Source organism: Somniosus microcephalus, chromosome 6 (genome assembly GCF_052327205.1).
Source record: "Somniosus microcephalus isolate GS21.2 chromosome 6, FLI_Smic_1.0, whole genome shotgun sequence".
Classification (NCBI taxonomy): Eukaryota; Metazoa; Chordata; class Chondrichthyes; order Squaliformes; family Somniosidae; genus Somniosus; species Somniosus microcephalus.
This window is the reverse complement of record NC_140992.1, coordinates 238,885,641-238,902,247: the sequence shown is the minus strand read 5'-3', so window position 1 is coordinate 238,902,247 and position 16,607 is coordinate 238,885,641. Positions and strand designations below refer to the sequence as shown.

The 16,607-nt window shown below is 45.2% G+C and overlaps 1 long non-coding RNA gene across 1 annotated transcript in view; it reads right to left on the bottom strand.

Annotated features, from left to right (window-relative positions):
* The window catches only part of LOC147116559 (uncharacterized), a 440,444-nt gene that overhangs the window by 383,536 nt on the left and 40,301 nt on the right, over nt 1-16,607 (bottom strand). The window contains exon 2 of the long non-coding RNA XR_015078837.1: nt 13,440-13,496. This is a non-coding gene — a long non-coding RNA (uncharacterized LOC147116559). The remainder of the gene's footprint in view (nt 1-13,439; nt 13,497-16,607) is intronic.

Sequence of the window (16,607 nt, the reverse complement as noted above, 5' to 3'; positions counted from 1 at the left end):
TCTCTGTACTTCCCCCTCTCCCAATCTATTGCCATTTAAATAATAATTTGCCCTCCCGTTCCTGCACCCAAGGTGGATAACTTCGCACTTGTCCACATTATAGTGCATCTGCCATTTATCCGCCCAATCGCCCAGTCTGTCCAAATCGCTCTGGAGCTTCCTGGTCTCTTCCTCTGAGCCCACCCCCCCTCCTAGTTTAGTGTCGTCTGCAAATTTGGAAATGCTGCATCCGACTCCCTGATCCAGGTCATTAATGTAAATTGTGAACAGCTGGGGGCCCAGGACAGATCCCTGTGGTACCCCACTTGTTACTGCCTGCCATTCAGAAAATGAGCCGTTTATTCCAACTCTCTGTTTTCTATCTGACAGCCAGTTCCCTATCCACGCCAAAACTTTCCCCTTTATCCCATGAGCCTCAATTTTCCATGCTAATCTTTTATGTGGGACCTTATCGAAGGCCTTTTGGAAGTCCAGGTACACCACATCTACTGGCTCTCCCCCATCTATTCTACCAGTTACTCCCTCAAAAAATTCCAATAGATTAGTCAAGCACGATTTACCCTTTGTAAATCCATGTTGACTCTGTCCTATCCTGTCCCCATTTGCTAAGTGCTCCGCTATTTCATCCTTAATGATGGACTCCAGCATTTTGCCCACAACTGATGTAAGGCTTACAGGTCTGTAATTACCTGCTTTTTCCCTACCCCCCTTTTTGAATAGTGGGGTAACGTTAGCTACCCTCCAATCCATCGGCACTGTTCCCGAGTCTAATGAATTCTGAAAAATCATCCTTAGTGCATCCGCTATCTCTAGGGCCACCTCCTTCAGTACCCTAGGATGCATGTTATCAGGCCCTGGGGATTTGTCCACCTTCAATCCCTTTAGCTTCCTTAACACCATATCCTTAGAGATATTGATTTGCGTCAGTTCCTCCTTTGCCAATGTTCCTATTTTTCCCGATATCCCAGGGAGGTTTTTTGTGTCTTCCTTCGTAAAGACTGACCCAAAGTATGCATTTAGTTGATCTGCCATTTCCTTATTTCCCATTATATATTCCCCCGTATCTGACTGCAATGGACCAACTTTGGTTTTCACCAGTCTTTTCCTTTTGATATATTTATAAAAGCTTTTGGAGTTAGTTTTTATATTTTCCGCCAGCTTGTTTTCGTAAGCTATTTTGCCCCTCTTGATCATGCCCTTTGCCCTCCTTTGCTCTATCTTAAACTGTTCCCAATCTTCCGCTCTGGCGCTTTTTTTGGCTATTTTATACGCCCTATCTTTGGATTTTATGCTGTCTCTAATTTCCCCTGTTATCCACGGTTGAGTCACCTTTTTAGATTTCCTTTTATGCCAGATTGGTATAAACAATTTTTGCAATTTTGTCATTCTATCTTTAAATGTTTGCCATTGTTTATCTACCTCCAGTCCTCCCAGGAACGTTGTCCAATCAGACCTACTCAGTTCCCGTCTCATGGCATCATAATTCCCCTTGTTTAAATTCAGGACCTTAGTCTCTGAGTCAATTTCTTCGCTCTCCATTTCGGCTTGTTCTGTTTAGAGCAGTGAAGGCCAAGAGGAGATTTGATAGGTGTTTAAAATCATGAGAGAGTAAATAAAGAGAACCTGTTTCCAATGGCTGAAGGGTCGATAACCAGAGGGCACAGATTTAAGGTGATTGGTCAAAGAACCAGAGGCAACATGAGGAAAAACCTTTTTATGCAACGAGTGGTTAGGATTTGAAATGCACTGCCTGATAGGGTGGTGGAAACACAATAAATTTCCTTTTAAAAGCTTCTATTGAATAAGTATTTGAAACAGAAAAATATTGCAGGGATATGGGGAAGAGCTGGAGAGTGGGACTCACTGGACTGCACTTCGAAAGAGCAGACACAAACTGGAGGGGCCGAATGGCCTCCTTCTGTCCTTTTTAAAAAATTCATTCACAGGAGATGGACATCGCTGGCAAGGCCAGAATTTATTGCCCATCCCTAATTGCTCTCGAGAAGGTGGTGGTGAGCCGCTTTCTTGAATTGCTGCAGTCCATGAGGTGAAGGTACTCCCACAGTGCTGTTAGGGAGGGAGTTCCAGGATTTTGACCCAACGACGATGAAGGAATGGCAATATATTTCCAAGTTAGGATGGTGTGACTTAGAGGGGAACTTGGAGGTGGTGGTGTTCCCATGTGCCTGCTGCCCTCCTCCTTCTAGTTGAGAGGTTGTGGATTTGGGAGGTGCAGTCGAAGAAACCTTGGCAAGTTGCTGCAGTGCATCTTGGTACACACTGCAGCCACTGTACGCCGGTGGTGGAGGGAGTGAATGTTTAAGGTGGTGGATGGGGTGCCAATCAAGCGGGCTGCTTTGTCCTGGATGGTGTCGAGCTTCTTGAGTGTTGTTGGAGCTGCACTCATCCAGGCAAGTGGAGAGTATACCATCACACTCCTTACTTGTGTCTTGTAGATGGTGGAAAGGCTTTGGGGAGTCAGGAGGTGAGAGACTCGCCCCAGAATACCTAGCCTCTGACCTGCTTTTGTTGCCATAGTATTTATGTGGCTAGTCCAGTTAAGTTTCTGGTCAATGGTGACCCCCAGGATGTTGATGGTGGTTGATTCGGCGATGGTAATGCCATTGAATGTCAAGGGGTGGTGGTTAGACTCTCGCTTGTTGGAGAAGTCATTGCCTGGCACTTGTGTGGCGCGAATGTTACCTGCCACTAATCAGCCCAAGCCTGAATGCCGCTCAGTTCTTGCTGCATGCGGGCACGGACTGCTTCATTATCTGAGGAGTTGCAAATGGCACAGAACACTGTGCAGTCATCGGCGAACATCCCCATTTCTGACCTTATGTTGGAGGGAAGGTCATTGTTGAAGCAGCTGAAGATGGTTGGACTGGAGATACTGCCCTGAGGAACTCCTGCAGCGATGTCCTGGGGCTGTGATGATTGACCTCCAACCACCACAACCATCTTCCTTTGTGCTCGGTATGACTCCAGCCAGTGGAGAGTTTCCCCCCCACCCCCGATTCCCTTTGACTTCAGTTTTACTAGGGCTCCTTGATGCCACAAATAAATCTGTCAAAATCTGCCTTGATGTCAAGGGCAGTCACTCTGATTCATCAGTTGAGGGAGGGCAATAGGTGGTAATCAGCAGCAGGTTTCCTTGCCCATGTTTGATCTGAAGCCATGAGACTTCATGGGGTCCAGAGTCAATGTTGAGGACTCCCAGGGCCTCTCCCTCCCATCTGTATACCACTGCGCCGCCACTGCTGTTGGATCTGTGGTGATGGAGGAGTCTGGGACATTGGCTGAAAGTTATGATTCTGTGAGTATGACTATGTCAGTCTGCTGCTTGACTAGTCTGTGGGATACGTCCCCAGATGTTAGCGAGGAGCAACTGGGCTTGGTGTGGCCTTTGTCACGTCCGGTGCTAGGACACTGCCAGGTGGTCCGTCCGGTTTTATTTTTAGTATACTTCTTTGTAGCGGTTTGGTACAAGTGAGTGGCTTGCTGGGCCATTTCAGAGGGCAGTTAAGAGTGGCCCTGGAGTCTCATGTAGGCCAAACCAGGTAAGGACTGCAGATTTCCTTCCCTAAAGGAAGGACATTAGTGAACCAGATGGGATCTTATGACAATCCGGTAGTTTCATCGTCACCATTACTGACACTCGCTTTTTATTCCATATTTATTTAAATAACCGTATTTAAATTCCCCAGCTGCCATGGTGGGATTTGAACTGACGGCTCCAGATCATTAGACCAGTCCTCTAGATTGCTAGTCCAGTAACATAACCACTATGCTACCGTACCCATGTACTATTCTATGATTCTAAGGTGATCATGATCCCATTTCAATAACAGTTATACACGTGCATTATTACAGGAAGTACCATACAGACTGGCAGTGCAGCTTATACGAAAGAATTTCTCTGCATTATTACCAGAAAACAAAAATTTTGAGATGCAATTGAACACCACAGGATGGATTTTCCTCCACTTTCCCACCCCACATTTGGCAGGATAGCAGCTGACATGAAAATGGGGTGGTGAGGCCTACCACCACCTCCCAGCTCCAATCTGGATTTTCCTCCTCCCACTAACGTCAGGTCTGCAATTGCCCGTTTCTTCCCAACACATTGCATGTAAATGCAAGCAGGGAGATGGGGTCCGGTTTACCTGCCCATTTTTCTCCCCCACTTTACCATCAGCCCCCATGACCACCAGGTGGAAGGTGGAGGTAGGCTGGCCCAACGTAGTGGCAATAATAGGCCCAAATTATTCTGAACAAGTGAGAAGGCCCATTAGAGGCCTCTTCTCCCTCCAAGTGGGTCCCAGCACTTACCCTTGCAGACCTCAGTATCTACAGAGGCTATAAAAACTGCAGCCATTTCCATCTTCAGGACTTTTCCGTAGGGGTCTTCTGGTGGTGGTGCCCAATTTCTCTTGCCTGCAGTGGCAGGCTCCCATTTACTGGTGGAAATCCCACCTGGAGCCTGCCCTTCATGCCAAAGTAACCCTGATCCAGGAAGCTTACTGTGGGACCAGCAGAGCAGGAAGTCCCACTCCACTGCTACTCTGCCCCAAAAAGGAAAATCTCACCCACATCCCAAAAAGGTGACATTTTCACCACACTGCTGGTCTCTGCACAATTATTCAAATGAGTGAAGTCAGTCAACCACTTTATCTTCCATAAAAGGTTGAAATGGATTCAAAATTTTACTCTTGCAAATGAGAGATGCACAGAAAAATTGAATGCTGGCAAACAGTAAATGCTGGGAACCCACAGCAAGTCAACCATCTGAAAGATTAATAGGATAATGTTTGGCGAGGAATTGTTGCTCAGAGCTGATCAGCTGTGACTTTCCAGTATGGTTATTGCCAGAATTTAATTTTGCCAAGTATGAGATCTTTCTGAATAAAAAAGCATAGCCATGATAATAGATAAGGAGGGGGGAAAAAAGATTTGTTCGTATGTTTATTAAGTATTTTAAAAAGGTATTGTATAGAATATACAGCACAGAAACAGACCATTCGGCCCAATTCGTCTGAGCTATATTACCTTGTGAATTCATGCATCAGACCAAGGGTATGTTTATAAGCCAGCTAAAATTTTGCTTTTATGATTAACATGCAAGATGTTGCTGTTTTCTCTCATATAATCCTTAGAACTTTAGGCATCCCCGCCAAAAACTATTATTTTGATGTGACCGCAGTTTTTCCAGGAATATAAAAAGAACTTTGTATTCTTTGGGTTTTCCATTCCGAAATCCTGTTTAAAACCTAATTGTTCAGATTAAGCCAATGTTTCTAACTTTCATTTTCAGCAAGATGAACAGATATGACCCTAAAATCCACATGGAAGAGTTGAAAAAGCAGTCAGTCATTCATCTCTTTTTGAAATCAAATTTCACCAGGTCAATTACTGTCATGAAATTACAGAAAAAACTAATAAGCCAATGGGAAAATGCTAAATAGATCATTCTTTTCACAACTTCCATTACCTCTCTGAACGAAAACAGGGGTGTTTCGGTCCAGATACAGTTATTACTCTGTTGATTTGTTAGTGTAATTAATCTACTGCTAACAGTTTCTAGCAAACTCTACTCTTTTCCCCCCAAAAATTAAGTTGACCAAGCATCAGAAATCCACCCTCTTGGAAAAGAACTGGGATGGGGTTCAAGGGGAATCTGCATCCCCCCCCCGCCACCCGCAACCTGACCCAGGTTCCCAACATGTGGACTAATTTTGACCATATGTAGTTAAATCTAAAGATCAATAAGTATTATCTATTTGAAATAGGTAATTGCAGTTTAAGTCATTATTCTTCCTCAAAATAACATTTATGCCTTGCTTCATTTTTTGAAGAGACTAAACATGCCCATGTGGCGACACGCCACCACTGGACATAATCCGCTCACGGCGGCACGGACAGTTTAAGCAGACGCCCCCAGCCGGGGGCCCTTTCCTCCAGCAACTTGTTTCCCGCAGGGACAAGCTGCAGGGACCACTTCCTGTCTGGGAAGTATTTAAGTGTGGCGCGGGCTTTTCCAGTTCCTGTTTGCCATGAGGTTGAATTAAAAGCAGTTGTGTTTTACTAGCTCTGGTCTCGACTCCCACGTTTGCCGCGGTATCTCAACACCCAGCTTATTGTTAAATTGTGTCCCAAAAAAGGCACAAGGTGCACTTTCAGTTACAGCATTTCAGTTTGGGTCCCAAAAAAGGTTGGCTACGAACATATTAGGACCACTTGTGTAATGTATGTACCTTTAAGGGGGGGAACTACTTTTTACAGCTCATGTATACTGTAGTACCGGCAGTGACCACACCTGTATATAACGTTGAGTAGTAATCTGTACAGTTCAGTTGCAGTCTGAGCTACGTTGAGTAAACACCGTTTGTACCGTTCTCCGCAGTCTGTGTCTGATTATACACGGATGTAACATTGACGACGAGGCAGGTTCGAACCTACCTGCAACTCTGCATCACCTCCCGGGGATTCGTTCCTGAAGATCAGTGGGTTGGAGGTCAAGGCCAGAGACTCGGGTGTCGACCACGGGCAACCGCCCAGTCATCCAGCAGAGACTCGAGAATTGCGGGGGAGGCTCGGCTTTCCAGTCGAGGTGGTCCAGCGAAACGGGCTGGCAACAGGTAGTGCGCAGACCCTTCCCGGACAGCGGCGGGTTAGAGCCCGACCGAGCGGCACAGCAAAGGGCTGAGCAGCATCGACGGGGGAGAGAGAGAGAGGACAGAGCACAGCCGGTGTTCAGGGGCTGAGCAGCGTCAGAGAGAGAGAGAGAGAGAGAGAGAGAGACGCGCAGAAACCCGCGAGGCGCCGCCATTGCCACGAGGACCGCCGAGAGCGGCGTTGGCAGCAGCGCAGGAGAAGCGCGCGAAACCTACAGGGCACCGCCATTGCCACGAGAACCGGCAGCAGCGGGGGAGGAAGGAAAGCGCGGGAGACGCCATTTTAAGCCATTGGGAGACGCCATTTTAAACCACACCCAAAATGCCGAAGAGTGGCAGTATCACCGCATTTGACAATGAAGTTGAAGATTGGACTACATATGTCGAACGAATACAGGTGTACTGCAAGGCAAATGAGGTGTTGGATGACAAGAAAGCGTCGGTATTGTTGAATTTAATGGGTGCAAAGACGTATGGGTTATTGCGAAATCTAGTAACCCCAACGAAACCAATGGAAAAGAGTTTTGAAGACATAGTAACGATACTAAAGGAACATTTAAACCCCACACCGCTGCTGATAGCAGAAAGATTCAAGTTTCACAAACGGAACCAGCATAAGGATGAAAGCAATGCTGATTATTTAACAGAACTGCGCAAACTATCGAAACACTGCCAGTTTGGAGCGGGACTGGCAGATACCTTAAGGGACAAGTTTGTGTGTGGGCTTCAAAGTGAAGGAACCCAGAAACGGCTTTTATCTGAAAAGGATCTTACGCTGGAAAAGGCTTTCAGCATTGCGGTATCATATGAAGCAGCAGCACAGGGCGCTGCAGATACACAACAGAGACCGCAAGAATATGGCACAAACGAAATGTCATATGGAACAGAGAAGTGCTATCGCTGCGGCAGAACAACACATGACCAGAATGATTGCTGGTTCAAAGACAAAGTGTGCAGACAGTGTGGAAAAGTAGGACACATAGCACGAGTCTGCAGGTCGGGAAAGAAAACCAGCAATAAGAAACCGACCAAAGGAAAGTACAAGAAGGTACATAAGATAACGGAGAATAGTTCAGACGAACAAAAGAGTGATAACGACTCCGAAAGCAGGGAACTAAGTTGTCTGAAACTACATAATGAGATCACAACAGAGGATCACCGAACCATTTGGGTCACTCTCAAGATAGCAGGAGTCCAGGTAAAGATGGAATTGGACACAGGATCAGCCCTAACAGTCATAAACCGACGGGACTACGAGCGGCTATTCTCACACATACCCTTGAGAGACACAAAAATTATTTTGAAGACGTACACGGGGCAAAAAGTCTACCCCAAAGGAAAAATAAGGGTGACCGTTATATATAACGGTAAGGAAACACCAAAACTAGACCTGTACGTATTGCAAGATGGAGGACCACCATTACTGGGACATGAATTGATCCGGAAAATACAACTGGATTGGCATTCCATACAGGCACTGACTGTGGCTGACAAAAAGGATGACGACGTCATACCTGGGCGACTGTCAAAGATCCTAACTGACGCGAAAGAAGTGTTCCAGCAAGGACTCGGAACACTAAAAGACATGACAGCGACGATTAAAATTGAAGAAAACGCAAGTCCAAAATTTTTTAAGGCCAGACCTTATGCGATCCGCCCAGCTGTCAAAGCGGAGCTGGAGAGTCTGGAACGTTCAGGTGTACTGTCCAAGGTAGACTGGAGCAAGTGGGCTACACCCATCGTCCCTGTGATAAAAAAGACGTTGAGCAGCACGCCTGGGGAACCAAGGAAGGTTCACATCTGTGGGGACTTTAAGGTAACAGTGAACCCGGTCCTTCACACCGTGCAATATCCACTTCTGCGGATTGAAGATATTTTCGCCTCGCTATCTGGAGGGAAACGCTTCACTAAGATTGATCTGGCCCAGGCGTATCTGCAAATGGAGGTAGAAGAAGCATCAAAAAAATACCTCACAATCAACACCCATAAAGGTCTCTACCAATACAACCGGCTGGTTTTCGGGGTAGCATCAGCTCCGGCTATTTGGCAGAGGGCAATGGAACAAGTCCTGCAAGGGATCCCAGGGACCCAGTGTTATTTGGACGACATCCTGGTCACGGGCAAAAATGACAGTGATCACCTTGCCAACCTGGAGCAGGTGCTCACTAGATTGCAGGAATATGGGCTCCGAGCTAACCGCCCCAAATGCGAGTTTTTTAGAAAACAGATCTCGTATTGTGGCCACGTGATCGATAAAGAGGGGTTACATAAGTCCCCAGAGAAGATTGAGGCAGCAGTCAAGGCTCCAGCACCGGAGAATGTGTCACAACTGAGGTCGTTCCTCGGGCTGGAAAACTACTACCATAAGTTCTTGCCAAATTTGTCTACAATACTACACCCACTGAACACCCTACTGCAAACTGGGGTGCCATGGAAGTGGAGTGACTAATGTAGACGAGCTTTCCAGAAGAGCAAAACACTAATCACATCGAAAGAGGTATTGGCCCATTACAACCCAGCATTACCAATTCGGTTGGCATGTGATGCGTCACCCTACGGCATTGGAGCGGTGCTGTCGCACAAATTCTCGGACGGCTCAGAGAGGCCAATAGCCTTTGCGTCACGATCACTAACCTCAGCCGAGCGTAACTACGCCCAGATTGACAGGGAGGCCCTCAGCCTAGTGTGGGGAGTGAAGAAGTTCAATCACTATCTGCACGGGCAGAAATTCACCTTGCTGACTGATCACCAGCCTCTTGTCTCCATTTTTAATCTGAAGAAGGGCGTTCCGGTGATGACTGCGCAACGACTACAAAGATGGTCACTTTTTCTGGGGGCGCACCACTATGAGATTGAATATAAGGGCACGAAACAGCATGGAAATGCTGATGGGCTATCACGCCTGCCACTGCCTACTGCGGAGGAAGCACCAGCAGTGGATCCTGTCGAAATATTCCATTCGACTATCGTTGAATACCTACCGGTAACTAACGCTTGTATCGAAAAGGAAACCCGAAATGACCCGACACTGTCTCGGGTATATGATTTTACGGTGAAGGGATGGCCAGCATATGGCGACTCACTGTTGCCAGCATTCTCGACAAGGAGGGAACAGCTGTCAGTGTGCCGGGGGACCTTGATGTGTGGATCCCGAGTGGTAATTCCACCCAAGTTAAGGGATAGAGTGCTCAATGAGCTTCATGAGGGTCATCTGGGAGGGGTAAAAATGAAAAGCCTAGCCAGGGCTTATGTGTGGTGGCCGGGAATCGATAAACAAATCGAGGACCTGACCAAGAGCTGCTCAGGATGCCAGAAAGTCCAAAATGCACTACCACAGGCCCCTCTACACCCATGGGAGTGGCCCTCATCTCCATGGCAACGGGTGCATATTGATTTTGCTGGTCCATTCATGGACTCAATGTTTTTAATAGCCGTGGATGCGCACTCAAAATGGCCTGAGGTCATCAAAATATCCTCCACCACCACGGAGAAAACTATTGCAGTCCTACGGACCATGTTTGCCAGGAATGGCTTGCCAGAACAGATTTGCTCCGACAACGGACCACAGTTTGTGTCCGAAGAGTTCCGGAGGTTCTTGAAAAAGAATGGGGTAAGGCATTACACATCCGCCCCGTATCATCCAGCCACAAATGGATTGGCTAAGAGGTTCGTACAACGGTGGCATAGTGGTTAGCACGGTTGCCTCACAGCGCCAGGGACCCGGGTTCGAATCCGGCCTCGGGTGACTGTCTGTGTGGAGTTTGCACATTCTCCCTGTGTTTGCGTGGGTTTTCTCCGGGTGCTCCGGTTTCCTCCCACAGTCCAAAGATGTGCAGGTTAGGTTGATTGGCTATGATAAATTGACCCTTAGTGTTAGGGGAATTAAATACGTGGGGTTATGGGGATAGGGTGGGATATGTGTTGGTGTAGGGGTTACAGGAATCGGGTGAGATATGTGTCGGTGCAGACTCGATGGGCCGAAATGGCCTCTATCTGCACTGTGGGGTTTCTGTGATTCTGTGAAGGCAATAAAGGCTATGTACAATGACAACATTCCGCTGCAGCACAAGGTGGACAATTTCCTGTTCGCCTACCGGAATGCGACACATGCAGTCACCAACCAGGCCCCAGCCATGATGTTCTTTAACCAAAGGTTAAGATCTCGCCTGGATTTGCTCAGACCAAACGTATGAAGAGATGTTGAGAGTAAGCAATTCCAGCACATCCATGAGAAGCCAACAAGGAGCTTCAATGTAGGGCAACCAGTCTTGGCCCGCGACTACCGAACAGAAAAATGGCAGCCAGGAACAATATGCACACGGCAGGGCCCACTAATGTACACAGTGGACGTTGGAGAGAGCATCGTGAGACGCCATGCTGACCAGATCCTAGAGTCACAGGAACAAGTCAACCCCATGCCTCGCCCATACGTACCTGGTGATGAACCCGACGTACAGGTAGCATCTACCCCAGAAACAGTAGCATCGGAAGCTGATGAACCAACCGACGACAGGGGGCCAGAATCGCCTCCGCACCAAGAGCAAGACACTCGGGAAAGGCGCTATCCAGAAAGGATCAGGAAGCCTCCCCAAAGACTGAATTTATAAATAGACTATTTTCAGCTAATGTTGCATGTTAAAAGTGTTAATTGTAATTACTTTGATATTTAATTGTTAAATGAGTGTTATGGTACTGTTAATCTAAAAGGGGAGGAATTGTAATGTATGTACCTTTAAAGGGGGGGGAACGACTTTTTACAGCTCATGTATACTGTAGTACCGGCAGTGACCACACCTGTATATAACGTTGAGTAGTAATCTGTACCGTTCAGTTGCAGTCTGAGCCACTGAGTAAACACCGTTTGTACCGTTCTCCGCAGTCTGTGTCTGATTATACACGGACGTAACAACTTGTAGTAGATCTTACTTGAAACCTAATACAGTAGACAGTCACTGACTATTGAGCAAGGAAAACTAGCAATCATGCTAGCTCTGTGCAGGGAAAGCTTGCACTGTTTGCAAATGGCCCACCCCTATACATGGCAATGTGGAAAATGCACAAATGCAGATCAGCAGATTCAAAAAAGCTGACAACTTAAAAAGTCCCCCAAATATCAGGCCAATGTCAGGCCTGTCACGTGTCATTACACAAAGTGCGCCCAGCCGAAATTCCATCACTTGTGGGGTATTTCTCACCTTTCTTGCTAAGAAATTCTGGACTGTGTGGGTATTTATTAGTATTCTTTGTTGCTAGTTGTACTAGATTGTTTTAAAATTGTTCCCGTTTCATGGTGATGGATTTACTTTTCTCTCCCCTTCCACCCCCAGGTCACAGAGGTCTTTTCTTCTCCTAGGAGCACTGTACCACCCCCCTCACCAGTTCTTGCTTCCCCCTACTGCCCCCATTAATTTAAACTGGTGCTCTTATCTCTGGATGAGGCAGAATGTGACCTGGGGAAACTTGCATTATATTTCAAATAAATGCTCAACAGTGTTTTAAATAATAGACTTCCCCAAATGACTGCTTTGGAAACGCTCAAGTTTCCGCTGTACCCTCAACCAGGACCTGAGCCTCCTCCACCAGAAAGGCGGGGGCGGGGCATTGAGTGCTGCTAACAAAAGCATGGTGATGGAGCTTTTCTCAGTATTGGGCTGACAGTGGGATACAGGCATGGTTCCTCTGAACATGGGGTGGAGACAGCGTTTCAGGCATCTTGGGTGAGTGGTAGGAGGAACCAGGAATGGTGAGGAACGCAGCATCGATCTGTAGTAGGAGATCCATTTTGACCCACTGACCACCCATTCTTCTCCTTCACCATTCTCTCCTGCCACGCCTCACCACTCCCCCTCCACTTGCTTGTCTCCCACGACCAACTCAACCCTGAGAAAACTCCTATCACACTGCGTTTGCCAATACCAGCCCACAATCCACTCCCCAATACTAACACCTCCTCAAACCACCCCAATGGCTCTTCCAGACCCTCACAACCCCCACGCCATTGCTCTCAGATCCATGACCCGCTTCCAAACCACAGTACTACCCTCTGAACACTACCAATGCACACAGCCGCTCCCTATTGCTATTTGGAATATGTCCCCTATCACTTTCTCTGTATCCTAGGCTTTCACCCAAATGAAGAGATAAAGTTAATCATCATCAAGATCCTGCAAACAAAATAGTTATGAAACCCATACACACTTGCCCTGGAAAATAAAAGTCTTAAAATTTTGTTTAGAAATGAAGGTGATATATTCCTACAAAAACACAATTTGACTTACCGAGTAGCCTAATGGATATTCAGATGGATAAAGCAACATATGCTCCAATTCACCATGACCATCACCATGGTGATCTACTAGTGTATAAAATAAAATGAATGGAGGCTTCAATGGAAAAACAATTTTCTAAAAAACCATTTGCGCCTAAAAACTGTATAAATGTAGCTAGAAATTGCAAGTCCTCGCAAGCTGCCTGTATTATGAAGTGGAGATTTTCATAGAGCTAACTAACTGGAATGCATTCTGGAACAAGAGTATTGTATATGCCTATACAGTATATGCCAGTAGCGGTCTTGATAATAGTGCCATGGCAACATGATTTTAACATAAGGCTGAAGATTAAAAATTTGCTCAGCATTAATAAAGAGATAAATATACTGCATACTTAACTGCTTGCAAGTATTTTAATAAAAATTTTAATATATTTTGTTTTATGCCACAGAGAAACCATCTGAAAACCTGAAATTGGGAGCAAGAATTCAAGTACCTTTCAAAGATCTCCTTTCCATCTCTTCACTGTCACAACAAATGCCCCGCTTATTTTCTGAAAACAAAGCAGTCCACCATTATTGATATGAAATCAATTCACATTTCCACTTGAAAGTAAGACTTTAAATCATTGTTCAAAAATGAAGGAAATAGGCAATACTGACCCCAATTCACAAGGCGGGGAAAAGTAGCAGATTATAACACCACTGAACAACTGAAAGAATCATCACAGGAAAAAAGCATCACTTGCACTATCTGTTTAACACTAGTTTTTTGTGCTCACAGAGAGATAACATCTCTGAGGAACATGTTTTCCTGCACTTTTGACACCAAGGATGAACACACACACCTCCAGCTCAGGTATGACTTGTACAATGGGCCAAAATTTGCGGTGGGTATGGTGGCGTACTGAGAGTACGACATCATACCGTCTTTGAAATGGACGGCAAGTTCGCGATTTACACATGCGCTTGAGCATACGCTAAAACCTGAATTTGCGATGTCAAGTAACGACTTGACAGATGATCCACACTGACGGGGAAATCCTGATTGCTGGCGCAGAGTTGAGCTAATTGCCCAATAACTGCATAGTAATTACATACGAAAATTTTACGGCTGATGCAAAGAGGCGCAGGGCCTGTTTGTATCAGCGTAAGGGGATATCTCAAAAGATCCAAAGCATCGTTCGTCACGTTTTAACATCATTTTCATCTGGGGGAAATAGTGCTATTGTATTTTTTCCTCCATTGCATTTCATAAAATGTCCGAGATTTTGGACGGAAGTCTGTGACTAATGCAAAGGGACCATTATTAAGTAAGAGGTGGTCAGGGCCATATGTGAATATATTCTCAGCAATCGGACTATTTAATTTTCTGCGATCCGAGTGTACCATTTGAGGTGTTTGAATTGATCCGTAGATCGCTATCCCCATTCATAACGCAACTTCGTTAATTAAACATACACAAAGTACATATGTTACAAAAATATATTTTATAGATGTTTATGCACATTTAAATCCCGGAAGGCTCTAGTAATGAAGGTTTAAATGAACGTATGCTTAATTAATGAAGTTGAGATATGAATGGGGATGGCGATCTATCATGATTGGAGCACCAGGTCCAGGTGATTCGGCACACGCTGCACCCCTGGGATTGATGGACCATTACGCTGCCATCCAGTATGCAGCATCAAACAGCAAGTTCGCAAAGGAGGGTTCCCTTTTGTATTCTATTCGGATGCCGGCAGCGTACTCCATAGGTACACCGCCGACCACAAAATCTGCCCCATTGTGTCTTAACCCCAACCTCAGAAGGTCACGCTGTCCTGGACTAATGTGGATCTTTTTACTTCCCACACCAGCCACTCATGACCTCTAACTGAAACTGCCGATTGGTAACATTATAGCAGTTTTGTGCTGAGCTCACAGCCCTCCTAAGAACTGGAGCCCAGGACCACCCTACCTGGTTTTGAATTTGGCCCTTACAGCCAGCACAGAAAGAAAACTTTCATCACATTAGTGTGGCTAGATACAAACCCAAGTGCCAGAAGTGATGAGGGACTTCAGTAATGTGGAGAGATTGGAGAAGCTGGTATTGTTTCGAGCAGACCGGGTTAAGGGGAGACCTAATAGAGGTATTCAAAAATTATATGGGGTTTTGATAGAGCAAGTAGTGAGAAACTGTTTCCTCTGGCAAATGGGTCAGTAACCAGAGGTCATAGATTTAAAATAATTGGCAAAACTACTAGAGGGGAAAAGGAGGAGAAATGTTTTCACACAGACGGTTGTTAAGATCTGAAACGCACTACATGAAAGGGTGGTAGAATCAGATTTTATAGGAACTTTCAAAAGGCAACTGGACATGTACTTGGAGAACCAAGATGCAGGGCTTTGGGGAAAAAGCTGGTGTGCGGGACTAAATTGGACAGCTCTTTCAAAGAGCCGGCACAGGTACAACAGGCCGAATGGTCTCCTTCTGTGCCATAAGATTCTATGACTCTATTATTCTAAGTGGAAGACTAATATCACCCATTATTGTTAATCTGAATCCTGAAAAGAAAATCAAGGGTTTAGGATCATAAGGTTTAGGTTAGCTATGGAAAAGGACAAAGAGCAATCCAGAGTCAAAATACTTGAATTGGAGGTGGGCTGAGAACGGACCTGGCCCAGGTAAATTGGAATCAAAGATTGGCATACAAAACTGTAATTGAATAATGGGCTGCCTTTAAAGAGGAGATTGTTCGGGTACAGTCAAGGTACATTCCCACAAGGGGGAAAGTTAGGGCAACCAAAGCCAGAGCTCCCTAGATGACAAAAGAGATAGAGTGTAAGATTTTGTGCAAGCACATGCACGGAGTACAATTTAACATCCAACAATGCTGGAGTATATTCTTTAAAAAAACTGACATACCACTTCAATCAAAGGAAAACTAAACAATGGTACAAGAAACTAATAAAAAGGTGTTGTTGAACTTGAGCCAGTATGCACCATGATTTTCCTCAAGTCACCTAAAAGTGCAGTTTAACAGAATAGTAAGGGCTTTTGCTTCATTGTGGGCTATTTATTTTAAAAACATTAAAATTCAAAACCAAAAGATCCTATCTTTTGGATATATGTACCTAATCCAACTATATACACATAACAAAATAGCACAAGATTAGAATAGCATATGAATATTCCATGGGGATTTAGCACGATAAAGCAATTCATAAATAAAAAGCTTTCAATAAAGAAACAGCAGTTTAGCAAATCAACCATCAAAAATAATGTATCTGGATCAAGTTTCAACATGGTCCACCACTTAAAATCTAAATGGCCTGGGACCTGGGTGAACAGGGCAAGCAACGGTGTGTCTCCTTAACCAATCAGATTGAAGAATCCTTACTGAGACATGCAGAGTCTAAACCAGGAAGTGCAAGTTACAATATTTAATCCAATGCCAAATCATGCACAGAAAGCAAAATAAAGAGGGAAAGAAAGATGGGATTGAGAGAGAGAAAATAGACAAAGAAAAAAAGTTTAAAAATTGTTTTTAAATCTCTAATAATTAAAATCTGAAGGAATGAGACTCCACACTTTTAAAAGTAAATTTTCAGTGCCAGAGGGGTTGTTTGGCAGTAATTAAGATTATGACATTTGACCTTTACTTGCAGACCACTGACACTCC